The 27,648-nt window shown below is 57.3% G+C and overlaps 1 protein-coding gene across 4 annotated transcripts in view; it reads left to right on the top strand.

Annotated features, from left to right (window-relative positions):
• Positions 1–27,648, top strand: part of rbfox3a (RNA binding fox-1 homolog 3a) — a 261,145-nt gene that overhangs the window by 59,256 nt on the left and 174,241 nt on the right. For all 4 annotated transcript variants that reach the window (XM_029836495.1, XM_029836498.1, XM_029836494.1 and 1 more), the window contains one exon: positions 6,322–6,389. The gene's annotated coding sequence lies outside the window, so the exon portion shown is untranslated. The remainder of the gene's footprint in view (positions 1–6,321; positions 6,390–27,648) is intronic.

Below are 27,648 nucleotides of genomic sequence, written 5' to 3'. Positions count from 1 at the left end.
GCGAGGCTGCGGCGGCGGCGCTCCACTTTAATTAAAGGTTCAACCTCTTCACACGATGACAAATTAACTGGTCGGTGCCACGGAAGAGTGGTGGGACACGCCCGGTCCTCCTCCGCTAACGGGCGCTAGCGCACAGCTCAGCACACCAGCGGCGGCTAACGTTAGCCCTGCCTAGCAGCTCCTGGAAAGCTCCATCAGGGAAGTTCTCGCACGTGGGAACAATCAGGGACAATCGGATTTCCCCGGAGCCGTAGGTGGACTCGCCGTCCACCAGCTCTTTTCTTTCCCAGTTTTCCAGGCAGACGACTTCCAGGACGCAAATGTGATGGGACCTGTTAAAGGAACCAGATTACACGTGTAATCAGATTACTTGTGATCTGATTACATTCTCCTGATTGGTTGAAAGCGTTCCGATGGGATCCGGTTTTGCTCCGTTGTGATCAGATCCGGGCTCCCGTGTCCCGACGCCTCCGATTGGACAAAACAGGCGGCTCCTCCTGCTGCAGGTGCAGGTTTCAGACGTGATCCTGCTGTAAACTGTGAAGGAAGGACATTTAATTGCTCGCCGACGCTAACGAGTTAGCGAACTAATTAAAGGGTGTGTGTGCCGCCCTGTGGAGTCCCACATCGCCGAGGAAAGCAGGGACACCTTTAATGAGGAGCCTTGATAACCCTTCAAAGGAGGAGTGTGTGTGTGTAACGATGCCCAGGGCGGTGTGTGTGTGTGTGTGTGTGTGTGTGTGTGTGTGTGTGTGTGTGTGTGTCTCTCTCTCACCTCGGGTGTGTGGAGTCTTGCTAGCAGATGCCAAGTGTTTTCAGTCCATCGCCCACAGCTACCTGCCTCCGTGTCCTAATCAAAGAGCTTCGCTGCGCTTCCAAACGGTTCAAAGAGAGCGGCCGCGGCTCGTCGCTCAGTGGGTGGCACGTGCACGCGCACGTACGCACGCACGCACGCACCCTGCCTCCTCCTTTATTCCTCTATTGTATTATTCACCTCAGGACCGTCACCCTTATTGGACAGAAGCACCTTAAAGGTGTCGCCACCGAGCTCAGCACCTTTATTTAGCTGCATTTTCCCACAATCCTTCACTTCCAAACTCTTTCCCGCCAGTCGTTCGGGGTGATTTATGTATTCCGACGAGCCGGAACGCCGCCAGAATTAGCGTTATTGAGAAAGCCTCCTTAACGGTCATTTGGACCAGCAGGCGGTGCGTTCAGGGACCAGGAATCTCGCCGCCCCCGTAAACAAGCGCTTCCCTTTTTTCCCCGTGTTTGGTCACAATATTTTCCTCGCCGTCGGTGACGGCTGTTATTTCGCCCCGCGGCTCCTGTCAAAACTAACACGGCTTAATTGACTGCGAGCGAATGAGCTCCTGGATTGATCCTGTCAGGCTCGTCGGGAAGTGACGCCGCTCCATCTGTGAGGCGCCGTCCCAGCGACAGCAGCAATCTGTTGCTGGGACGGCGCCAAGCCGGAAAAAAGAGGGAAAACTACAGCGAGCACCTCGGGCGCCGCGTGTCCCCTGATCAGCTGTCAGCCACGACTCGCTCCGGTGAACGCACACGTGTAAACGTCACACGTGTAAACGCACACGTGGCGCCATGGTTACCCCCACCCCCACCGAAGGGGGCACAGGAAATCAACGCCCTCGTGTCAGGAGGACGCTCGTCTCGCCGCGGCGCCGCTTCAGCTGGACTCTGACCTTTGACCTTTCCCCATCAGTCTATTTAGCCCCTCCCCCCTTAAATATTTAGCCGAGTGTCAGTGATAGGGCAGGAGTGTGTGTGTGTGTGTGTGTGTGTGTGTGTGTGTGTGTGTGTGTGTGTGTGTGTGTGTGGGGGGGGGTGTTGAGGGACAGGCCTGTCACTCAGGGGCTTCATGGCGACGGCGTGTGGTCGCTCTGATGCCTGACAGATGGAGAGGTGAAATGCATTTTGGGAGCTGACGGCGTCCCGAGTCACGTCTGATGGATACTTGGTAGAAGGGGCGGAGCCAGACCTCACCCGATCACCTGCGGTGTACGTGGGCCCTGGTCCCAGCCCCCCCCCCCCCCACTTTGCGCTCCTCTTCCCGCCGCAGACGACATAGATGTGTCTCAGCGATCCCGACAGCGTGATTAATGGCGCTCGCCGCGCTCGCCACCTCATTCCGTTACTGTCAGAGTTAAGTGGGCCGCAGACAATAATAAACAGTCAGTCTTGTGTGAAGCCCCGACGCCGCCATTCCCACACGCCTCCCCAGGAGGGGGGTGGGGGGGGGGTGGGGGGGATGGGGCGGCCGTGGAGGTCGGGCACGGGGAGTTGGCGTGGCCACGCCCCCCGTGGCGCTTAACCATGAACCCTAATTCAATCAGTGATTCAGAAGGACTGCGAGCAAAGTCTGGGGGCGGGGCTTCAGCGTTGGAGCCTGGTTGGTGGCGTCCTCATCTCCCCCCGCTGCTGTCGGGCCGGGGGTCCGGGGGCGGGCTTGTGTTGCGGTTTGACTTCCCGTCGGCGACCTCGCTGAGGCGGCGAAGCCGTCGCATACTCTCCCCCCATCCCCCGATTACCGGGTTGACCTCGCGGCCCCGCGCTCGCTGACCGACAAATCCGCCCTCCGCTCGCCATCCCCCACCTCCTCGCCGCTGGCAGATTGTCTTTGCGTCTACCGGAATGGCCCCGGAGAAATGGAGTGGCGTGATCTCATCCCGGCGAGCCCATTGTTTTCACTTCTGTGCCCAGTGTGTAATCGCCATGGCGATAAGAGGATGATTCAGGAGGAAACGCGCCTGTGAAACAGCCAAATTACTGTTTTGATGGCTTTTGATGGCGGGGGGCATAATTGCTGGATGGAAGGAAGGATGGAGGGTGAAATCCATCACAGATTAGTATCTCTAATCCTGGCGTGGGGGCGGGGCCTGCGAAGGTTCTCCACGCCGTGGGTAGCTAATGAAGCCGCCGCCGCGCACGCCGACTAAAATAGCTGCCGGTTCTTCTTCCCATGGCAACCTTTGGCCCGCCGGATTGAAATCGCTTTCCCGATGGCACGGCTGATTATGATATTGTTCTATCCCCGTCGCCATAGCAACGGCAATTTTCACTTTGTTGGTGCGCGGGAGAAAGTTCCAAGTTTATGTATTTTTGGCAGCTGGCGTGAGGCTCATCAGCACATGGCGAGAACACGGGTCTGAGGATTACACCGTGTAGTAATGAGCGGGCCGCGGCGCCGGCGGTATAAATACACCGCGGGATTATAATTAGCCCGACTCCGCCTGTTTAGACACACTCGAGTGGAACTAAAACCTTATTGACTTCTGGAGACGATTTCATATTAATTGGACGCCTCTTGGTTTCAGCCGCAGCGAAAAGACGCTAAAATTCCTCTGTTTACTCGCCGTTATTGATCTATTTATGGGCCTTAGCCCGTTTTAGTTAGCGCGCTAATAGAGCGTCAAGGTCGAGCTAGCCGCCCTATAGTCGGCGTGAGCTGCTGCGTTTGCGTTCGAGTCATTCTAAGATTTGGGTTGTTGTTTTTTTTACTTTATTTTCACCGATGGTTTCGTTATCTCGCGATAACGACGCGAGTTTTTATCTCCAAAATCAGGTAAAACACAGAACTTTGGGGGTGTGTGTGAGGGATTCTGGGTAATTCCCCCCCCCAAGAGCCCCCCCCAGGAGGCCCCCCTGATGAGAATCTCCTCCCTGATCTTTTTCCTTGTTTGTTGTTGTTATTTACACAGTGAAGTTTTATACGTTTTTATCAACATTTGTGTTTTTCCGGGATCTTAGTGCCTCACGTCGATAATGGGGTGTGTGTGTGTGTGTGTGTGTGTGTGTGTGTGTGTGTGTGGGTGTGTGTGTGTGTGTGTGTGTGTGTGGGGGTGTGTGTGTGTCATTATCTCTGTTCAAGTATTCCTCCCTTTAATATGCTAATGCTACTGATAGCATCAGCTGGTAATTGCGCAACACTCCAGTACGACACACTCGGCGTAGCTTCCGCCGATCGGAGAAATGAGCTCCGGCTCATCAGGGCGAGGATCGGGGGCCCATCCCAGCCCGGAGGAGGCAGATTAATCCCCCCCGAAGGCCATCTTGAACCCGTCTGGTTCGGTTATTTCCCACCTTCTCTTGAACCTTAAATGAATCTGTTTTTTATTGCGCGTTAACCAGACTGATGAACGCGGCGTTCCGCCGTGTCCTCTGGGAACGCCGCTGCGTTTCCGCCGGAGATCCTGACTTTGTTTTTCTCCTTCGGCTGTTATTTCCCTGAAGAGCGGAGCCGCTATGAGTGATCGACTCTGCCTTTATTCTCCGGGTTTTCGGGGGATTTGGAGTTATTGGAAAGTCTGGGGATCCGGGTGGGGGAGGGGTGACAGCTCGGCGCGGTGGCCGGCGAGGCGGCGGGCGGGAGCGGCGAGCGGGAGTGGGAGCGGCGGGCGGGAGCGGCGTGGCCCATCAACGGCGCTCACACGTGACATCCTGCCAGACTGATTCCAGGCGGCTGTAGAGGGCAGCAGGATCACACAAATGTTGTCCGGAATGGCGGCGGGGGGAGGGGGGGGTCGACCGGTCGCTCTTGAGAGTTGGAGTGGGGGGGGGGCTCATCGACCCGACGCAGCCACATGCTACAAGTTGTTAAAGCAGCCGCGGGCTTTACGGCGGCGGCGCTCCACGAGTGCCCACATGAGGAATAATGGATCCGTAATCCGGAGCGACAGCTTGCAGAGCGCCGTCATTAATGTTGTAATTCACTTTTACTGTTTCCACCGTCGCGCTGCGGCAGGAGGCGCAGATGTCACCTGAATCTGCCGCCACTTGCAGCCGGAACGCCGCCGCTCTCCGCCAGCTGTCTCCCAACGCCCGCTGCCAGCCCCCCCCCCCCCCAAAACCATCACTTACGTCCTGATTGACCGCCAGGCGGCGTTTGAGTCTGACTGATGGAGGTGACGGCCTGTGAACCAGCCGCTTCTTGGGATCTGGGACAAATCTGTCAAAGGTCGGAAAATCCGCCAAACAAACTTGTAACGAATTTTCCTATTTTAACGTAAATGGGCAAAATAGCTCCAGCTACCTGGTCCGCAGGTGAGCGGCGGCGGCGCCCGTTTGGTGTCCGTGTCCATCAGCTGCTTCCCTGATGAAGGAATTTAAACATGTTGTTGCTTCCAACCTGAGAATTTTGTGTTCTGGGGCGGGAACGGAAGAGAGCGGGATGTGGATTCCGTGGATCCGGCGTCTAATTGAAGCAGGTGCGATTAGCATATTGTTTGTGTTCCTGCCGCAGCGGCGGCCCGACGGCGCTTCAGCGGGACCTTTATGGAAATGAGCACTTTGAAACATCCACGGAAATGGATCCATTTCCCAAAAAACAGGACACGAATTCAGTGTGAAGATCATTCCGACGAAAACCAGAGAGGAATGTTGGGGGGGGCGAACGAGGTGAAAGATACTAAAATGTCGAGGGGTGTGTGTGTGTGAGAGAGAGAGAGAGGTGTGTGTGTGTGTGTGTGTGTGTGTGTGAGACAGGGAGAGAGAGGTGTGTGTGTGAGAGAGAGGTGTGTGTGTGAGAGAGAGGTGTGTGTGTGAGAGAGAGGTGTGTGTGTGAGAGAGGTGTGTGTGTGAGAGAGAGGTGTGTGTGTGAGAGAGAGAGAGAGAGAGGTGTGTGTGTGAGAGAGAGGTGTGTGTGTGTGAGAGAGAGGTGTGTGTGTGAGAGAGAGAGAGAGGTGTGAGAGAGAGAGGTGTGTGAGAGGTGTGTGTGTGAGAGAGAGAGAGGTGTGTGAGAGAGGGAGAGAGAGGTGTGTGTGTGTGAGAGAGAGGGTGTGTGTGAGAGAGAGAGAGAGAGGTGTGTGTGTGTGAGAGAGAGGTGTGTGAGAGAGAGAGAGGTGTGTGTGTGAGAGAGAGAGAGGTGTGTGAGAGAGAGAGAGAGAGGTGTGTGTGAGAGAGAGAGAGAGGTGTGTGTGAGAGAGAGAGGTGTGTGTGCTCGTGTACGTCTCGGTTAAACGGGCCGTTGACCTCTGTGGACGACGTTCCGTCCCGTCTCCTTCTCTCGCCTCCTTCTCTCGCCTCCTTCTCTCGCCTCCTCTCGTCTCCTTCTCTCGCCTCCTTCTCTCGCCTCCTCTCGTCTTTAAGACGGATCCTTCGGCGCCGTGATGTCACCAGCAGTTTGACGGCGTGGAGCCGCGCCGCTAATGAGTTTTGATTGGTCAGATTGTGTGTTGTTCCCATCTCATCCTGTAGCGGCTACGCTAGCGAGCGGCGGCCTACGGACCCTCGCCATAAACAAACGCTCCCCCTGAGGGGGCGGCAGATTTAGTCCAGATTCCTGAAATCTTCTCTCTCCGACAGATTCCTGCCGCTGAATCCAGGCGCCGACATTCGGAACAGCAGCGAGTGACTCCTCCCTCCTCCGACAGGTAGGACCCCAGGTGACCTGCCACGCGGTGTTAGCGTTAGCATTAGCGTTGCCTCCTCTGTCACCATGGCAGCAGGAAAACTTCCCACAATGCCGGATCCCATCCGTCGCCGCCGGTTCTGCTTAAAAAGTGTTCGGCTACTACAGAAACGGGAAGAAGCGGAAACGGTTACTAAATATTCCAACGGCGCCGTCGAAGCGAAGCCGGTTAAAAGACGGCGGGAACAGAGTCATCGGGATGATGATCCGGAGCGTGCCGGCGCTGGCGGAGATGCTATCTCGGAGCGTGTCAGACGCATCAAAGCTGCTGTTGCAATTTACTCTTCAAGGGCAACTTGAAAAGGGGGCGTGGCTACAGAGGTAACCTGCTGCTTTGTGGCGTTTGGAATGACTCGGGAGTTCCACATTCCTGCTCAGGAACGTCATGGCGGAATGCTAAAATAATCCCAGTCTCTTGGTTTTTGGCGCCCTGTAGCGTCGAGCACCGGCGGGTGCAGAGACCAGGAGCTTCCCACGAGTTCTGAGGAGCCCGGGAGGACTATCTGGCTCCTGGGGGGGGCGGGAACGCCGCCGCTTGGGATCAATTCACCTCCCAGCAATCAAACGGTGGAGGTTTAGGAGGAGTCTCCATCCGGCTCTCCTTGACCGGATGGAGGACTAGTTCCTCCGGCAGAGGGGAACAGAACCGGGTTCATGGTGTTGTGGGACTCCGGGTCGCCGTTGCTTCCTGTGTTGAGACAAAACTTCCCTGGAACGTTTTATGTGCCGGCTCCACCTCTGGTGAGATTCCGGCCTGTTTTCGGTGTCCTCATCTGGACCAACGATCCGTTTCAAAGGTGAAGCTTCTCTCTGGAAACCCCTAAAAACTCTCATTTGTCCCCCGGATGCGGCGCCGCCGTCCTGGCGCCCTCGGGAATTCCGTGCCCGTACGTTCAGGTCGATTTCCAAAGGCGCGGCGGCTTTAACCTCCTTTCCGTACTTCCACACACGATCAAACGCACCCCGAGGAGCGTGAGGGCAGCAGAGACCCCAAAGCTTCCTCGTCCAGGACAAATTGGAAACACGCGGCTCATTTACTCGCAGCCATCACGAAGGAACGCCGCCGCTGCGGCCGCCGCCGCCGCTGTGTAAACAAGTGCAAAGTCTCCCAAGGGCATTCCCGCATAAATAAGGACTCGCGGAGATGTTCTCCATTTGTCCCACTCCCGGCTACGGACACGGGTCAGCTCCTCTCCTCGCGGGGAGCCGCCGGTAAACAACGGCTCACCTGGTCACACGTGGCCGCGGAGGGAACGCTTCCCACTTGCTCCGCCCACTTTCTCCAGGGTCGACACACTGTGGACAGATGTCCCAGGATGCATCAGTGCTGAGCGAGCCGTGAAAACGCTCGTTTGTTGATCAGCTCCGCCATTCGGAGCCGAGGACGTCATTTCGTTGTCGAGCGATTCGGAACGCCGACCCGAGCAGACGGAAGACGTCGATTCAAGCGTTTAATCGGGAGGTCGGAGGAGCGTCTTTGATCACGGACGCCACTTTGGTTCATCTGTGGTCAAAGGAAAAATCGTGCGGTGCTCGGAAATCCCGGATTGGGGCTGTAAACGGTCAGACTGGGATCAGAGTTCCTCCTGGAGGAGCCGTTCCCGTCGGCTTCCTGCTCTCCAGGTCGTCCGTGCAGCTCACGCCAGTTTTTGTTGACGTTTTCCAAACGCGATGTGACACAATAGCATCGGCGCTCCGCGCCAGGATCGGAGTTTTCTGTCTTGTGCTTGTCGACGCCGTCACTTTCCTTCAGGAGCGCCAACGCGACTCCCAACTTGACCCGCCGTCATCATCTATCCGTCCTGACAGCGTCGGAACGTCGGGCTGGAAGTTTGTTTCCCTCCCTCAGAACTAAGTAATCCTGGAAAGGGGGAGGGGCTTTAGAACCGGCGTTCCTGCAGTTCCCCTTCGGACCACCGATCAAAGGCGCAGATCAAAGTGTGCCGCTCCTCCACACACCTGTCTCAGGTGACGTCATGTGACCTTGATGACGCTGAAGCTCCTCCTATTGGTTGCTACTAGCTTAGCATTAGCGCACGCTTTGGTCCTCAGCAGCTTCCTATCGACGACCTTTGACCTTTGCTGGGTTTGCGAGGACCAATCAGCTGCTTCACGCGGACTCGGAGGCCACCCGGAGCATCTCGCCGCTGGCCGCCCTCAACACGCCACAGCTGTCATCCGACCGTGGCGCCGCGCCGCTCCGGGCGCCGTCGTCACGTTTCCTCGCTCTTGCATCACTGTCGCTTCCTTGAAAGTCGGAGCCGACGCGATTACGCAACCTCAGGTGTCACTCCGATGTTCCGAGACGGCGTTGACGCGGCAGCGCTAGCTCGCCGCCCACGTGGGCGCCCGTCACCTCCCGATGCGATTGTACGGGGTTACATCAGGCGTCCCCCGAAGTTCCACGCCGATCAAATGTTCCCGTCGGCGATGTTGTCTCAGACGAGCGGATTTAACGTGTGTTATCGGAGCAGAAAGACACGGCGCCGCGGCGGCGGTGGCGGCGTGATCCGGGCTCTCGGGGGAGGCTCCTCCTTGTCAGAATGTGCTGGTGCAGGATCTTCCTGATGAAGCCATTAAGAAGTCGTTAAGAAGTCATTAACAATCATTAAGTTGGCGAGGTGGCGCTCGGAGGCGCGCACGGCGAATCGCCAGGCGGCGGGAAAACTTGATAATCAGGCGGTTTATCCGTCTCCCTCGTGAGCGTCTGTAAATACGGCGGCGGCGGCGTTGAAGTGCGCTGCCTCATGAAAGCCCGTATTAGCGCCGGTGCTAGCGCGGCGAACTCCCAGCGGCGCCGCTCTCATCCCCGCTCAATGGCGTCCTCGCCACGCCGAGGTAATCACATGACCACGTGCTTCTGCCGCCGTCGGTCTCCCTCAAATCCAGCAGGTGTCGGATTTAAAATGTCCGATTTCAGTTTTTTGTCCTTTATTTTCTCCGGTTTGGGATGAGGAGGCGCCCGTAGCACGCAGGCCACGCCCCCGGCGTCCTCCCAGGTGGTCGGCGGAGCCGCTGAAGAGCTCTTATCTTCCTCATTAGGCCTGAGCGCCAAGTCGCCTCATCCCATAATTATCTCCATTTACAGGAAATCTTTCATTAAAAGGTCCCTCCAAGCCGAACCCTGGGAGACGCGTGGCTATCTCAGGACGGGGCGGCGGCGGCGGCGCTATCAGGCCGGATTAGGGCCCCCGCGAGGCGACAGGAAGGTCACAACATCCTGAACAGGAAATGTTTGAATGACAAAGGTCATTCAATGTTAGCATCTCTGATAGCATCCCTGCTAGCATCTCTGATAGCATCCCTGTTAGCATCTCTGACAGCATCCCTGCTAGCATCTCTGATAGCATCCCTGTTAGCATCTCTGACAGCATCCCTGCTAGCATCTCTGATAGCATCCCTGCTAGCATCTCTGATAGCATCCCTGCTAGCATCTTTGATAGCATCCCTGCTAGCATCTCTGATAGCATTCCTGCATGATGTGATGATATTTAAACCAGGAAGTAGAGGTTCAAGGACGTGTTGGGTTGTCATGGAGACGCAGCGTCTATGGGGGGGGGACCCCACGTGGGTCCTGGTCTCCAGGACACCCCTGGTTCCGTCCTCTGTCCACCTGGTTCCTGCCCGTCCTTCCGGGCTGGTTTTACCCGTCTAATGGGATCAGGATGGACGACCGCCACGACCCGCCCACTCCTCCTCGCCGCCCCCTCTCTGCCGCAGCGTCTGGCCCGGATGGACCCGCCCCCCCCCGATGGTCGCATCCTCCCCCCGGAGGTCTGCCGGTAAAAGAGCAGCGCGAGCAGACGTTAGCCACAGTTGCTCTGCTGGCAGGAGCTCCGTTGGCGCCGACCCGGCTCCAGTCGTCCAAGCGCTCCGTGTTTTCCGGAGCGTCCACACGGGTCCTGGCGCCAGTTTGGCATCCCCGACCGAACAGCAGGAGGCGGAGTCTTCCCAGCTCCGGTGGCTGTCCCGGTGAACGGCGCCAAGGACGTCGGAGGGTCCTGACGGCAGACGGAGCTCAACACAAGCGAGCGCTGCAGCGCCGGGGGCGTGGCTAAACTCCAGGGCCGCGGCTCCTCCACGTTGATGAACTCGTTAAAGATAAACGAGCGTTTGGTTCAGAGAAACATCAGAAATGTGCTGAATCCTCTGGGAGAGAAAGCTGCTGCTAGCTGGTCGCTATGACGACGGCTCCCTCACTGTTTCCCGTTTGTCGGTATTATCGTAGCTGTCTCGCGCTGCGGCTAATGAGCTGGAGCTCCGCCCTCTGCTGACCCGCGTCGCGTTGGATCCCAACGGCGCGTCCTTCAGGCACCGTGCGGCGCCGCCGAGGCCTCTGATTTCCGTGAGCCGCTAGCTTGCTAGCTTGATGAAAATAAGGCGTATTTTGGTAGCGCGGTGCCCTTCCTGTAACCCATAATTCACGATGTTTATGATGTAAATGATTCAGAGGGGCGAGGCGACCCCGCAGCCATTAATGATAAGAAGCCCCGCCCCCTCACTGGTTCATGGCATGGCGGTTGGTTTAACTCTCAGCGTAGCTAAGTGTCATGCTAACGCCAGAGGACCAAGGTGGGCCCTGTAACTAACCACCATTTGTTTAATCCCCGTTTTCTCCGCCCTGACTGCTATGCTAACGCTAACGCTGACGCAGCAGCCAGCGGTTTTCCCTGGTTTGTTCTCGTCCTTAAGCAAACGGAGGCGGCTGTTTTTGCGGCCTCTGTGTTAGCGAGCGCCGCGGCGTTTGGAAATGTGGCGGTGACGATAAATCAGCAGGCTCCTCGTTTGTTTTCATCACCTGAGCTGCGCTTTGATTTATCGCGGTGTCGGTCGGACGCGCCTTGTTTTCACTCGCCTCCGATTAAACGGCAACTTTTAGGCGCGATGATGAGAGGCGGCGCCGTAGCGCTGCAGGTTGTAGCTTAGCATGGCAGATGGTTGCAGACATTAGCCTCTCCTGACAGATGCTAGTATGACAGGTAAACTCTGGCAGGTGGAGCTAGCTGGGCCAGATGTTAGCCTGGAGGGACAGGCTCCAGACGCTGTGCTAGTGGTAGCTAACATAGGTGTTAGCATTGATGTTAGCCAGGTGTGGCAGAAAACATGTCCTTTCTCTGTGACAGCTAGCATGAACAGATGTTAGCTTGCACAAAGGTAAGCTAGCTTTGCTCACTAACATGTGCTAATGAGTGCAAAAGTGGCTGAAGTTGATGTCACATGACCTGCTGGCGAGATCCGCTCCGGCCTGGGATTCCTGATTACTTTCACCGGGAACGTTTGCCGCATCAATCACGGAAGCTGCGGCGCCGCGCGGCCCGAATAATTAGGGCTGGCACGCCGCGTCCCGCCGCCGTGGCCACGGTGAAATTTACAACAGTTTAGCCGCGTTGCTGCCGAGGTGACGGTGTTAAAAAGTCCATTTCGAAAGGACGATTTGAGCGGCGGCGGCAGTTACGAGTCCATTTGAAGTCGTTCGCTCCGTCATCCATCTTGGAACGCGCTCGGCGCCGCATCCAGATTCGCTTTTATTTGACTCGGAGTCGTTTCGTCGTCTCATTTCCCGTCGATTTTTGTCCCGCGGATAAAATCTCTTCATCTGGACGCTTTGATCCCCGACCTGCTCTCGCGCTGACCTTTGACCTCTGCGTTAAGCACTTGATTGGTGGCGTTTGCCCGCCACAGTGCTATGCTAACATTGATCGTGCTAACTCACAGTCCTGCTGAGACACGATGAGAGTTGAGGATCGTCGCTGTTGACGTAGCACTTTGGCTAATTGTGCGTTAGCGTTAGCTTCATCGCCTGTTATCGCCGGTTCCAGGTCACATGACAAAGGATTGTTCTTTGGGACGGTGATAAATCTGCAACAGGAAACGATTATTTAATGAACGAGTGATGAAGGTCGAGCGGCGCCGCGGTAACAAACCCAGAAATCCATGACCACGAAGGTTAATCTAATCAAACTGTGACCGATCAATAATCGCCGCTACTTTATTAAGCTTTAGATTCTCGGGAATAAACTTTATCGACACCTGATGGTCGCCGCGGCAACAGGTGGGCGCGCCGCCGCCACCAACGCCGCGCGCAGCTCGTAGATATCCCATAATCGAGTTAGGACGGCGGCGAGCAGGAAACGATGCAATCGTCTCCTCTAATCGGTGGGAATGTATGAATAATGCGAGCGGCGCTCCGGCGGCGGCCGGATTTATGGGCGGCGGCACGTGGAAGTGCGGCCGCCGCCCGCCATAGAAACCCATTAAAGAGTAATAAAATTGCAAATGTCCTCTGTTTTCCTGGCGTTCCGAGGCTGAAGGTGGCGTCGGACGCTGGCGGGGAGTCGCGGAGGACTCGTGCTCGCCGCGCCGGGAGACACTCGCCGAGATCCATCTTTTTCAATTACGGCGTAAGAGGACAGGCGTCTCCGGGGGGACGCACGCCGTCCGAGGACGCCGCTTATCCTGGAGCCGGAGGAGCCACCGGATTAATCGGGAAAAGTCTTCAGGAGACGCCCGCCGCTGGTGGGAGGAGCTGATGTCGGCGGCGCCGCTTCCTTGCACCGATCTGTGCCGCGTGGTCGCCATCGTGGGCGGGGCCTCCTCGTGCCTGGGTGACCACGTCTGCGTGGTGGAAGTTGGTTCCGGGACGCTCGTGTCCGATCGAGGAAGCTCCGTCGCCGGAATATTAACGACGTGTTAAAATCATCGACCCGGCAGCGGGAGAATCGGAGTCGGAAAAGGTTAGGGGGCGGGGCTTGCCTCCAGCTAGCTGCGCTGTGATCAATGCGCTAGCGCGGCGTGGGCCGTGTGATCGCTCAGGGAGCCCGTGGCGAGCGCGGATTGAAAACACCGGGAAGCTCGTGAGTAATGGTCGGAGCAGGTCCCCGTTCCCGCCCCCATCTTACGGGGGGGGGGGTGTTTGCTTTGATGCCCGCTCCCCCGTTTACCCAGGACGCCCAGCTGGTCGTGTGCTTTATGAGCGCCACCTTGGCCCCCCCCCACCCTGACTGACCTGAGGAAGGGAATTACATTTCCCCTGGGGGGCCGGTGCTGGGAACAAGCCCCCGCCAGATCTGCTGCAGGGTAGATTGGAAAAAGTGCCCCCCCCCCCCCAAATCAGCGGGGTGACCTCCCCCAGATTGTTTGGCAGATTAAAAGTCCGACTTTGTGATACTTTTCATCCGTCAGACCTTCCCGATTGATTCCCACTCTCAGCCGGGGGGGGGGGGGGGGACGTCTCCCCCGAGAGGTGCGGCTACAGAGGAGCCCCGCCCCCTCCTGCCGCTCCGTTCATCATGTGGGAATAATAATTCAATCAGCGGGAAAACGTGTCCAACGGTGGCTGACCCCCCCATCCCCCCCCCCCCCCCCCCCCCCCCCCCCACTCCAGTCCCCCCGTCACTATAGCAACGACCCCTGGGAGAGCAGCTACAACGGCTACGTAAACTTTGTCACTATGAGTTACTTAGAACCAGGGAAAAGAGATGCTAGCTGGTTTGTTAGCATCGCCGTGTTTAGCTACGACTGCTAATTCTTTAGTTCTAACGGGACCTGGATCCGGACCAGCTGGACCCGGCGGGGCCACCGAGCTCTTAGCGCCACAGTGGCGGCTAACAGGAGCTAAAGAGGCTGAGGGAGACGCTGCCATGTCGGTTTTCCCGTCCCGTCACTTAGAATGACGGCGGCCGTTAGCAGCACGCCGGCGGCGTGTTCGGACGCCACCTGGACCCAGATGTGCCTCAGCGGTGGGTAAATGGACGGAATGATGGACGGGAAGTTCAGCGCCACGTCTGCGCCGACATACGCCTCCAACTCTGCGTCCTATTAGTCTTCCTCGACGGTCCCGCCCGGCTCCCGGCACGGAACGCCATTGTTATTCTTTATGAGGAGGAATAAAAGGCGGAGCCGCCGCGAGGGTTCTGGCAGATCGGCCGCGTTAAACCGGTCACCCGGGAGGGGGTTTTGTTTGCCGGGACAAACGCGGGTTCTGTTGGACTGGACGGGGACGCGGGGGACAACAGAGGCGCCGCGCGCTCTCATCCCATCTGTGGGAACGGGAACAATGGAAGCGCTCGGCTGCCAGCGGAATCATCTGGAACGCCGCGGCGCCGCTGCCACGATGAAGCTTCCTGTGTCTGACGGACCCGAGGAGCAATTACAGAACCTTCTTTCATCAGGTCCAAACCCACAGACGTGAGCCGGAGGCCTCCGGGCCCACTTCCAGAACCGCTCCGATAGCGCGTCTGAAGATAAAGCCAGCCCGGCGCTCCGCCGGCGCCGGCGTGTTCCGTCTGTATCCAGACTTCAGCGGTGACGCGTCTGATTGAAGTTTGCTAATTTAGTAATTATTTCATGATTCCTTTGATGTGAAAGATCGGCTGATAATGCGGACGGACGGACGGAGGCTCCGACATCACACGTCCGCTTCCTGTTTGGGATGAGCTTTCAGTGCTAACTTCCGTTAGCTTGGCTAGTGAAACCCAACACAGAAAATGGCTCCAGTTTAGCTCGATAAAACCAGTCGACGTTGCTCAGCAGCTGTTAGCCGCTGTTAGCATCTGTTAGCATCTGTTAGCGGCTGTTAGCGGCTCTCAGGTATCCAAGGCCATCCTCACAAATTTGTACATGTAAATGGCTGTTGGTAGCTAATATCAACCCTGGCTAATATTAACATTAGCGCTTCATTTAGAGGCGACAGGATTTCTGATCTGGAACGTCGGATCCTCTCCGGATTTTTCCTGGGTTTCCAGGGGGATCCGGATCAGAACATTCCAGACGTCGCCGGTTCTGGCTGATCAGGGTCGTCTCGAGAGTTTGTGAATCACTCCGTGATTAATGACAGTCGCTGTGTTCACCACGTGCACGCTCACACACACACTCACGTGCACACCCGTAGGTTAGCGGCTGAGAAATGAGTGAAAGCTAAAGCTAACGAGCAGCCGTCCCGTCAGGAGTCTTAATTGGCAGCTAACTCGGCTCGTCGCCCGCGCTCACGTGCACATCAAATAAATCGTTCCTGGGTTCCTCCGACTGTTGATGAGCTTTTGGTGCGTCCTGGGAATCTGCTGCTTTCCAGGATCTCTAATCCGGACCCGCCTGGACCGGCCCTGGATCTGGATCTGGATCTGGATCTGGACTGGAGCCGGAACAGGTCGGCATCATCCAGGCAACTTTAAGGTTGCTCCGATCTATGAATGTGAATCGGAGCTCCGGTGACCTCAGACGCCAACGTCTCTGACCCCCCCCGTCAGTCTGACACCCCCCCACCGTGATCGGGTCCTGACCTCTGACCTTTCCTTCACCTAAACACCAACCAACTACATTGGTTCTTCTTTTTAATGAGTTTTAGATGAAGGTTGAATAAAGTTGAAGGTTCAGGTGAATCACAGAAGGTCAAAGTTCAGACAGACCCTCATGGGCGTCGCCTAAAGGTCGTCTTGTGACCTTCGCTCAAGTCCTGGCAGGATACGCCACGTTTGTCAATAAAGGCTACAGGCAAATGTTAGCATAGACGAGGGAGCTAGCATTAGCGGAACCATGAGCAACAACAGAAAAGTCGCGATTCCGTGATTCTAGTCTCACGTGTCCGTCACAGACGACGCATAATGCTAATGCTAATGCTAAGGGCTGCGACCGCTGAGCACGTGGCTCGGGAGCAAACGTCGACGCCGCGGCGCCTGTTTTAGCGCGTCATCGCAGATCGAATATTAAACACGAGAGGGAGAAAAGAAGCGTCGGAGAACAGGAATTAATCCGCTCGGCTTTATTTTGATAATGTTTCCGAGCTCGGCCCGCCTGAATCCCGTTCCACTTCCTCCTCCGCCGACGAGCTCGTTCTTAATCCCGATTCATCTAATTGTACCTCGGAGTGCTAATAAATATTGTGATGAATTATTCAGGCTGAGTGGGTTGACGACACACAGGCAGCTGAATCCAGAGCGCTCCAGCCTGGAAACAGGAAACGGTTCCCAGTTCGGAATTAATGAGCGCCGCACGTGAGAAGCCTCGCCGCCGCCGCCGCCCCCCCGTAATGGGCGCGTTAGCGCGGCCGTCCAAGACAAAATAGTTCACAGAAAGCGAGCGGACGTCAGAGCTAAGTGGCGTTAAACGCGTCACGTTCAGGGTGACCACCAGGCGGCGCTGCTCAGCCCACACGCCGTCGGCGGCGTCCTGTTGGTGGCGTCCTGTCGGCCCAACCCGGCGTCTCTAGGCGGGCTCTGGTTTGCCGGGCTTTTTACAGCTCGCTTCATGGCCGCAGGCCCGCAGGGAGAAGCCGGGGATTAGGTTCCGTGGCAGCATCGCGCGTCTCGCCACCGTTTCCGCCGCTAATGGCCACGGCTCAGAACAGACCTCATTAGGGCGGTCTGACACGGGGAAACAGAGGCTCGCGGTGCGGCGTGATTAGATTAAAAGTTCAGACGCGGCTCCGCTCCGTAATTTACGGGGCCGCGGCGAAGCACAAATAAACAGAACGCAGGAGTTCTTTAGAAACAGCCCCTTTAATTAGCTCTCTGGGAGCTGCGTTAGCGTTAGCCGCAGTACGGCCTCGGGCTGTGGAGGTGGGGGGGGGGCGAGAGGTCACCGGAAGGAGCCACGCTGGCTCGGCGCTGGAATGACGACGTTCCCTCCGCAGCTGTTTGGCTCGTCGGTGTTCCTGACTAATGGGTTGTGGAACGGGCTGGTTCTCCGCCAGTCGGCACCGCGCTCGCTCCGGCCGCTCCGAACGGCTCCCCGACCCAAACGCCACCTGTCCCGATCAGCTGCTGCCGAGCGCCGGCTCAGCTCGGACGATTTCCAACCTCTGCCTTTGACATCCCGCTTTTCCGGTGAATTCCTTTAACCGGCTGTCCGGTAGGAGGATCTGGAATCTGTAAGCTAACATAAACCCGCCGGCGTTCCGATGCCTTTTCACTGTTTTTTGTTGGATTTGCCCTCAGAAGGGCTAAATTAACCACAATCAAACTAGCCCGTGGCGTCACGTTAGCGCGTCTCTCGCTAGCCTTGCCTCGCTAGCGCCGCCCCGTGTTGATGCTAACCTAGCTATTCAATCACAGCAGATTATCGACCAATGAAAACGAAGCTTGTTCCTCTTCCTGGATAGGAGCTAGCTGCGTTCAGCTGCTAGCGTAGCGGGAGCAGCATTCCGAGCCTGCCGAAAAGGCATCCGTCTCCATTATTTGGGCGAGGAACGTTGGGCAGCTCCTTCCGTTGCTGGCAGACCTGCCGGCCAGCGAGGGACTTCGCTCTAATTGGCAGGTTCCCGGGTCATGTGGGCGGCTCCCCGCCGTGCCGCCATTTGGTTTTGCAAACAAAATAAAAAGCCGGAGTCACATTTGGGAGACGGAAGCGAGTCTTTATGTTTGGTTAAAACAAGCCGTGGCCGTTTCTAACGGGATCAACATGAATATTTCATCGGCGAGCTTTATTCCCCCCTGATGGGCGGCGGCGCCTCGGGGCGGCGAGGATACAATCAGCCATTTAATACAATTTAGAAAACGTCGGAGCGATGCGGAGATAGCGGCGGCGGCTGAAGCTAATCATTCCTGTCAAACTTTGTTGTGCGACCTGACTGTCGACCCGCTGGCGAGCTTATTAAAGCCATGCGTTCCCTCCTGGATGACACGGAAAACCGCTTCCAACATGCGTTTGTGTTGCTGCTGTTTTCCCATCACCTGTGAGGAATTCGGGGAATTTTCGACGCCCGTGTTAGCGAGCGGCGGCGGGAAAACTTCCGTGTTTGTTGACCTAAAGACGGCGTTCCGCGGCGTTCTCCGACGGAACAGAAACAGGCGGAGCTGTCAGCGGCAGACAGACGTCAAACACGGGTCCAATTAGGCGCGTCTGGTTCCGGCGCTGATTGGACTCCTGTCTGAAGGTCTGGAGTGTTTCTGGAGCGTCGTGGATGCTGCCGCCGCTCCGGTTGCCTGATTGATGACGGGATCGTTGTCAAAATAACAAAAGATAAAATCTGCTCATCAGCGCCCATGAAATCCTCTTTTTTCCAGAGCGCACGTGTCCTCGCCGCGCCGATAACCTATAGGAATATGTGTTTTCCCCGTGCGGAGCGGCAGCTTTTATCAGTAAATATGATTAGCGTAGCCGCGCAACGGCTAATCTGATGGATGGTTCGTGCATGAGTAATGGTGAGACGCTCGTGATGGATTGTGTTAATATCTCTGAAAAGATTCCTTCCTCCTCCCCGAGTCAGCGGCAGGCAGCTGCTCCGGCTCTTATTTTCCGTCCAGCCGTTAGCTTCCATTTATCATCGCGTTTGTCAAAATAGCGCTTTTCCCCCCCCTTTCCGTTGACGCGGCTTTCCTCGCCGGATTCGGGTTCCTGCATGCAGATTTCAGCTGATAGATAATCAGATTAACGGGAATCTCTGGAACGTCGCGGCTGGTTGGAGGCCAACTGTCAGGAGAGGGAACGGGGGTGTTAGCGTCGTCGTGACGCCGCCACAGCAGGGACTTTATCCTGGATCAGGTAGATGCGGATCTCCTCCCACATCCGTGTCCGCGGGCAGGATGGTGACGGCTGGAACCAACAGTTTCACTCCCTGTGAAGCTAAATGCTAAACACCTGTACAAACACCTGTGCGTCTGTGGTCTGGAACCGGAGTGGCTCCAACACGCCACCCTGAGGAACCTCCGTCCGTTCTCGGCTCGGAACGTCCACAGCAGCAGTTTCCCAGATGTTTTTCCCGAGTGTTTCTTGACTTCAGGGTCAAACGCAGAACAACTGTAGCGACGTCACCGACCTCGTTAACGTTGTCGCCTGTTTCCGAGGGCGGGTGCACGTCGGGTGAATCAACACCAGGCGCATTCACGGACACAGACGGGTCACGTGACTCGTTAAGTTCACACACACCTGTGGTTTTTACTGTCGCTGGTTTGTAAGAAATATTAATAAATATGAATAAATATTATAGAGAATAAAAGCCCCAAAAAAGCTGCGAGAGAAGAAACGAGACGAGTCGGGACGTTTGTGTTGGTGTTAGAGCTAAATCACGAGGTGTGTGTGTGTGACCGTGTCCGTGTGTCCGTGTGTGTGTGTGTGTGTGTGTGTGTGTGTGTGTGTGTGCGTGTGTGTGTGTGTGTGTGTGTGTGTGTGTGTGTGCGTGTGTGTGTGTGTGTGTGTGTGTGCGTGTGTGTGTGTGTGTGTGTGTGTGTGTGCTGGGTCTGAAGAGCTTTAGTCCCGTCCCTGTCAGCAGGCCCACACTGCCTGGTCCAAAGGCTGAGCCACGGTCGCCTCCACACCACTCTGCTCCTAAAAGAAGCCAACGGCCTCAAAGTGATGTTACACAACACAGCGTGTGTGTGTGTGTGTGCACGTGTGTGTGTGTGTGTGTGTGTGTGTGTTTGCATCACCAGGCTTCAAGAGGTCGTGTGTATATATATTTATATGTGTACTGTAAATGTAAACAGATCACCCCTACACACACACACACACACACACACACACACACACACAACACGCTTAGCTCAGGCAGAACAGAGTAGGAGGACAGCGCTCGCTATCAGCGCTCGCTGTCACCGTGCGCTGCTGCGGCAGATATTCCGGCCTGCTGCTGCTACAAAAGGCCTCCCACGTTCCTCACAAGCCGCCTCCCACGTTCCTCACAAGCCGCCTCCCACGTTCCTCACAAGCCGCCTCCCACAGGCCGGATTTACACGCAGGTTCCGCCCACCAGCTTCCTGCTGTGAGTCACCACCTGTGTCGGCACAGATAACGTGATACGCTCCGTTTCGTACGAGTATCGCCGCCGGTTCCCTGATTGGTGTTATTATCATCGTGGGAAAAGACCTCTGAGCTCTATTGCTGTTGCTCAACGCTGCCCCCCTGGTCGCCGGTGGTACTGCAGCCGCCGCGGGTTTGTGCTGGAAAACAAAGACGATTTTCAAACGTGAGGCTAAAATCGATGCGACTCAATTATGCCGAGCTAGCAATAAGAGTAACTTAACCTGCTAACACATATGGATGCATGTTTGTTAGCGCTGCTGCAACAGCGACGTCATATTCTTCTCAATGTTCAGCTTTGTAGTTTGGTTCTCGCCGCCGTGCAGACGAACCACGGGCGCCAGGTGGCGGCGAACATCAAAGACGTGATTGATGACGCGCCGCAGCTGCACGTTAGCACGCTGCACGTTAGCGCGCGTGCTTTAATGAAGAAAGGAAAACGAGGCGTTTCCTGAGGGAGCCGCCGCTTCGTTTGTGTGTTTTCCGTCCTCCTCGCTCGGTGGCGTCCGAGTGGCCCGTTCCAGTCCCCGTTAACCAACGTGCACTCTGGGGTCGCCACGGTGACGTAATCAGACCGGATATGCACGGTAGCATTAGCCGCGCCGCTGGTTCCTCATTACGGCCTCCAGAAATGTTCCTGAGTAGGAAGACGATAAACAAGCTTCAGGTTGGGACGGCGATGGTAACCAGAAGCTCCGCCTCCAGGTCAGCGCACCGCTGAATTCACAACGTGTAATTTAATCACAGGCTGGCGGTGGGGGGGGGGGGGGGGCTGTTGAGTTTAGTGGGAGGGAAATCGATAAATGTTTGCCGTGTACGGTGTCAGGAGCGGCGTAATTGTAGCCCATTAAATCAGCAGGGGTGTCCGGTGGGCCGGCGCTGATGGAGCACCTCGCCGCTGCCGCGCCGCCGTCCGGAGGCGGGGTCAGCGCTGCTGGGGGAGCGCGTGGATGATTTAGGGCCGAGCTGCTGCTTACAAGTTAATGAGAGTGGGTCTTGGAGGGGCTCCCCGCCCCGTTCAAGGTCCGGCAGCAGCTTGACGGCCACTCGGAGCCGGAATTGAGAGGCAGCGGCGAGGCCTAATTACGCCGTTAGCTCCCCGTCTCCCCGGCTCCTCCCGCTCGGCTGTGCAAACAATAATCCCACTCTCCCAACAGTCCCAAATCCCCAAACTTTCTCCGGAACATCTTCATTTTCATCCCATTTCCCGCCGGTGAATCCCAACACGGGCCGGACTCTGATGAATTCATGCTAATGTTAGCTTTAGCTTCAGGGACCGTTGGACGTGTCCCGGTCAGGTCCAACAGGAAGTCCACGATCGGCAGCTCGGAGCTCTCGTTGGATGCTAAAGTACTAAAATGCTATTTTGCTGGTTTCGGAGCGCTTTAAGAGAACAGACAGCAGAGTGTCACCTGTGCCCCCCCCCCCCCCCCCCCCCCCACCATGCCCCCCCCCACCTGCCCCCCCCCCCCCCAGATTTACAGCTCGCCTCTGCAACTCGTCCCCATTGAATTTCTCTGTCCTGCTGTTCATCATTTTTTCATTTTTCAGCCGCGTCAGGCTGTAATTCAGGATGTCATTCCGCCTTTTCCCAGGAAGTAAAGATAAATAAAAAAGGAGCCGTGTTTCGCCGGAGCTGCTGGGAGGGTGAGCGGGGCAGCCCGACCCACCGCAGGTCATGATAGCAACGGCCGTTTTTGCTAATGCTAAAGTGGCCGTTATGCGACCGCGGCCGCCTCAGAGGTGCTTATTGCTCATTGGGATCCTCGGCACCAGTCGGACCACCAGTCGGGACGCCCCGGACCACCAGTCGGACCACCAGTCGGACCACCAGTCGGACCACCAGTCGGACCACCAATCGGACGCCCCGGACCACCAGTCGGACGCCCCGGACCACCAGTCGGACCACCAGTCGGACCACCAGTCGGACGCCCCGGACCACCAGTCGGACCACCAGTCGGACGCCCCGGACCACCAGCGTTGTCTGTAGGAGCCGGGGCTCCGCGGCGTTAGCGCTGCTACATTGTAGCAGAAGATCGCACCCCCCCGCTGAGCTAAATTAGGACAAATCCAGTGGATCGTGCGCGCGAGGCCGCGCGGAGGAAGGCCGCGTGCGCGAGCGCTAACGGCCGCGCCGGCACCTCGTTGGCTGTGAGCGAAGACAGAAGATTGGGCGAGCGCTGCGGCGCCTCTCCGGGTTTGGAGCCAACGCTCATTAAGGCCTCCTATAGCACCGCCGGCTCATTCCTCACGGTCCCAGCGGCCGACTCCACCACGCTCCGCTTCCTCCCCTCATCCTCTCCCTCTATTTATCTGCTCTCCTCTATTTCTGGCTCCCTCTCTTCCTGCCACCCATCTGCCTCTCACCTGCCCCCCCCACGCCGCCGCCGCCCGGACGCCGTGTGGAAGCTACAACGGCAGCTGTTCTCCTGTCAGGACGCCGATTGTCGGGGCTCCGCAGGAAGTCGCTTTAACCTTCCGACTTTATTGATTTGTGTTTCTTAACCACGGATGTTCACGTCACCAGCAGACGCGCTAGCCAACGAGCTAACCACCTGCACGCCATTATTCGGCGTCTTTGATTGAGTCAATTGATTGTTGGTGTCGATAAACGGGAAGTTTTGGAATCGAAGCAGATCCTGCTTCAATCAGTCGTGTGTTAGCGGTAACGTAGCGGTGGGGGCGGAGCGCTAGCGCGAGCTCTGGATCTCTGAAAGCTGGGGGCTGTGCAAACGACGGGTTTATATTTAATTTCGCTCGACTCGACTCACAATCAGGCGGAGAACGCTCGCCTTTGTTTCTGCCTCATTTCCTGGTTTGAAGTTAATGAGGTTCCAGCAGGAATATTACAGAGGCGCTAATGGACGATCCCGCTCTTCTGCTTTATGTGTTTATTCTGTAAACAGACCACCGGCGTTAGCTGCTAACGCCGCCACCGCTAACGCCGCCAACGCGTTAGCGTGACCAGCTTTCTGCGCGGTTAGCTTTGTTGTCTTTGATGTGTACGGACAAGCGCGTTATCCGTCAGCCCGCTGTCGCTGTGATTACCGCCGCCCGGCCGGGAGCTTGACCCGGGAGCGCTCGGGGCCCCGGCGGGGGCGGCGGTGGGAACATTACCCACCGCCGCCCCCGCCTGGTAATGGCCGCGGCGTGTGATCGATGGCTTGTGCACCTGCGGATCCCGGCGGTTGCAGAGCCCGGAGACACACGGCGCTCCTCAGGAAACACCTCCGAGTCCCACGCTGACACGCGGATCCATTATGGGGGCCGGCGGCGTGTTTGGTATATTCATCATCTTGTCCAAACACGGCGCCGCGGCGGCGGGGGGGCGGCCGAACGCTGAGTTGTTCACCTGTGGAGCACAAACGCAGCAGCAGGTTCGTGTTTCACCTGAAGCCACTTTTCCTGCTCGGAAAATTCCTGGACTTTACTCCAGTTCAGTCCAGTTAGCTAGCTTAGCGACAGCGCTGCGTTAGCGTGACCCTGGCTTCCTCCGTCGCTGCTTCCTGTTTGTTGCGACTCATCAAACCTCCTTTGAAATTCCCAACCAAAACATCGTCTCTTCCGACTTACTGCCAAAGAATTCCTCAAACATTTTCTTTATCTTCAATCGTCCGTCGAGCGGATACAGGAAGTCTGTCGCGAGGCGACAGACGCACGTTAGCGGGTCGGACTTTAAGAGCTCTGATGGCGTTTCTGTTTCTGAGGGACAGGAAATGAAGTCCCCCCCCCCCGGTGGGTTTCTCAGGTGCGCCCCCCACCGTGTTCACCTGTGTTCCCATTCCTTCCTGATCTGCTCCGTCTCCTCCACAAACACCCCCCCTTCCTTGATCGCTCCTGTTTGTCCTCTGGCGTGCCAAGGTTACCTTGTCCATCGCCCCCCCCCCCCCCCCGCCACCGCCGAGATCTGTCAACAAACTTCTGAAGACTTTCTTACTCTGCAAACTTGACGAGCAATCGGGGGGCTGGGGGGGCTCCCAGGAGGTGATCAAGCTGCTTCTCCTGCAAACCGGAGTCTTTAAACAGAATAGATAAAGGAGGAGCGGGTCATGCCGGAGAGCTGGGTACTTGGCAGGAAGAGTCGAGCTTATTGATGTGCTGCGGAGCGCCGCCGCGAGGAGGCGGAGCCTGTCATAGCCGGGCGTCAGACCTGCACAAGTGGCCCGGACACACACACACACACACACACACACACACACACACACACACACACACACACACACACACACACACACCAAGACCTTGACATGTTCTGCGTCTCCACATAGTTTTTCCATGTCGCCATGGCAACACATTGTTAGTTGATATTTGCCAGGGAAGTTCACCCTGAAGCTGCCGGAGTGTGAACGGCGCTCCCGGCGCTCCGGCAGGACGCCCTCACAAGCCCGGAGGTGGTTTTTCCCAACGTTGGTCCATTTTAAATCCACACGACGTTTCAGGTTACTCAACATTTCGCGGCACCACGTTCGGCCACCAGGTGGCGTCTGAATTAGCAGCGTCGTGCCGAGGAACCTGCCGCTCTGACGTGTTCACGGCCCCCCAGCAGAGTTTAGTCCCGGTTGGATTTGAGCTCCGGTCTGGATCAGGTCACCGGGAAGAGACGAGCCGGAGCGTTAATGACTTTTCACCTGCTTTATTCAAATGTGACGGACGATGTTTGAGGAGCTGGATGAGATGTAAATGTCCCGGCACTTATCTGTCCCTGCGGGGGGGGGGCGCTCATCGTCTGATCCGGATGGATTCCGAGCACGAACCCCCCCCCAGGTTCTCTGCGGCAGATCTGAGCTGCGGTTTTCCTTCAGGAAGTCTGATCCGCTCTTCCGCCTCTCGCCGTCTCTCCCTCTGCAGTTCCGGTCCTTTAGATCCGAGCGGCTAAACGTGCAGCGCGTGAATGTACGCAAGGCTGAAGCTAGCGCGCACCGGCGAGGCGACGCGGAAGCGATAACGCGGCGGTCCGAGAGCGCCCGACGCCATCGGCTGTTGCTAACGCGCTAGCTCGCAGATTAGTGCACGCGCGCAGCCGTCGGCACAGCCTCGACATTCAAACGCCATTTGTGCGAGCTGAGCCGCTCGCCCGTCTCCCCTCCAGAGGGTCATTCAGCATCTAATCCCGCCTGTCCGAGGGAGATAGACGGGAGCGCCGAGCGGCGCCGCTCCCGGGGCGCCGCAAACACAATCACTGGCCTTTCACAGGCACTTACCGGGGCTTTGCTCCTGTTCTACAAGGCAAAACGCAGCGGGAGGGATCAATTTAACCAGCCGCCCGTCTCCAATGGAAACGGGGTAAATAAATAAGCGGCGACAGCGAGGAGCGCCGCCGCCGCCGTTTGTGGCGGACGTCCACTTTGGCTCCGTCCTGCAGCACTTCCAGGATTCCATTTCATCCCTCGGTGGCAGCGGAGCGGGAGCGGGAGGCTGCTCGCTCTCATCGGGGTGTTATTTTAATAAATCACTGCTGCCATCGCTCGCTACATTAATCCCCGGGCCCGCGGGCCGGCGCCGGCGCGATCTGCGTGAGGCGCTAAATGATGTGGGGGATCCCCGGTGAGAGAGTGGAATCTTCGCTCCATCGGAGCCGGCGTCGCCCCCCCCCCCCCCCCCCCCCGCAGACATCGTGATCACGGGAGGCGCCGCGCATCCCGATGAGACGCACACGCGGCGCCGCCGGGGGTCACCTGACACGTGCCGCCGCCGTGTTTCTCCGCTGGGGGTTTTCCAGACGTCGGTCCAACATGTCCGCACTCTCACTTCCTGTCGCTGCGCTACCCATCGGTATGCACAGAGCACGCTCCGCCACAGCGCCGCCGGGAGGCTCCGCCCCTCCCACCTGGCCGCTGTAAGTCGAGCACGTTGACGGAGCGCGGCGGATGCTGAAGAGCTGCTGCAAATACCGGAATCTCTCCTGCTCGTGGAGAAGTGGGCGCTCCGGCGCTCCGCCCGAGCCGTCGCGGAACGCCGGAGCGCCGGACATAAAGCTGCCGGCCTGGCAGGAGACGCACGGCGCCGGGGGAGGAGCTGAACAACTTTATGGATCAATTCTTCATCGTATGTTTAGATCAGATGAGGGACTGGTCCTGGTCCTGGTTCTTGTCCTGGTCCTGGTCCTGGTCCTGATCCTGATCCTGATCCTGATCCTGGTCCTGGTCCTGGTCCTGATCCTGGTCCTGGTCCTGGTCCTGGAGGGCGCGTTGGATCAGAGCAGACAGTAAACGACAGCAGAGACTCATTTGGACCCGGATAATGAGTTCCGTTGCTGCTCCGACTGTAATGACGCACTGGGAAGCCATTAAATTCCGACGCTCCGCGTAGCCTCGGAACCTTTCATCCAACTAAACCAATAAGCAAGTATGAAATTCGCTAATTATCACGCAGCCGCTTCGATCCGAGCAGCCGATCCCTTCGCTCCGGGAAGGCTCCACTTCATCTCTCTGGGACCTTTTCAAGGAAAACTGCCTCTGTAGCCGTGTTCAAACGCCCGTTTGTGTGTCGTGTTTCTGGCGCCCTCACAGATGTTCCACACGCGTCTTCGCCGCCAGTTTCGCCGCCAGTTTCGCCCATTAAAACCGCATCTGTGCGTCCGGCGCCGCCATAATTAATAAGCACACGTGCACCAAAGGAATGGGCCTGTGTTGTGAAGTCTGTCCTCTCCATTAAGAGGGACTCACATTATCTCCTAATCAAATTAGTCACTTAATTGCCCCCCCCCCCCCCCCAGAAAGAGGAGTGGCGTGTTCCGCTGGGGGGGGGCGCGTGACGGCGGCTGTTTCATTCCGATATGAATGTTTTAATAAGCGTTCGCTGTCGTCTGCTCCCTTTGAACATCCTAAAAGGGTGAAGTCGCGTTTGACATCTGGTTGCTCTCGTGGTCGAGGGCCTCGGGGGGGGGGCACGGGGGGGGGGGGGCACCTCGCCCGAGGGCGGCGTCCACCTGCCCGGCGGGGGATTGACCTTGTCGTCTGCTGATCACTCGCCAGCTTTTCTTAATCACTTCCCAGAAGCACCTGCTGCATCCCAGTCGATGCCGCGCCGCCGCCGACTTGCAGACGAGCCCGAAGGGCATAAAGGAGGCGTGGCAGCAGCCGTCGTCATGCCGACGGCGGGGGGGCCTTTATATCTGCTTCCTGCTGGTGTGAATAAGTCTCGATCACGGCGCCGATCACGGTGGTCGTTTGTCCTGCTGATGGACTTTCATCCCCAGCAGGAGAACCCGGCAGTAATAGAATACTCCTGATAGTCTGGGCGGGGCCGAGTCGGGGGCGGGGCCGAGTCAGGGGCGGGGCCGAGTCGGGGGCAGGGCCGAGTCGGGGGCGGGGCCGAGTCGCCGGGTTGCTGCGGTGGGGGGGCGGCGCCGCCTCTCGCTGTTGTTGCCAGACAACGACCAAAAGGGCGGCTTGATGGCTTCACAGGGTGAAATTAAAGTTGGGAGGCCAACAAAAGTGATGGGGGGGGGCCGCCGGGGGGGCGCTGGGGGCGACCCGAATGCATCATGC

Source organism: Takifugu rubripes, chromosome 5, assembly GCF_901000725.2.
Source record: "Takifugu rubripes chromosome 5, fTakRub1.2, whole genome shotgun sequence".
Taxonomy (NCBI): domain Eukaryota; kingdom Metazoa; phylum Chordata; class Actinopteri; order Tetraodontiformes; family Tetraodontidae; genus Takifugu; species Takifugu rubripes.
The sequence above is the reverse complement of the archived record's forward strand: the minus strand, read 5'-3'. Positions and strand labels throughout refer to the sequence as shown.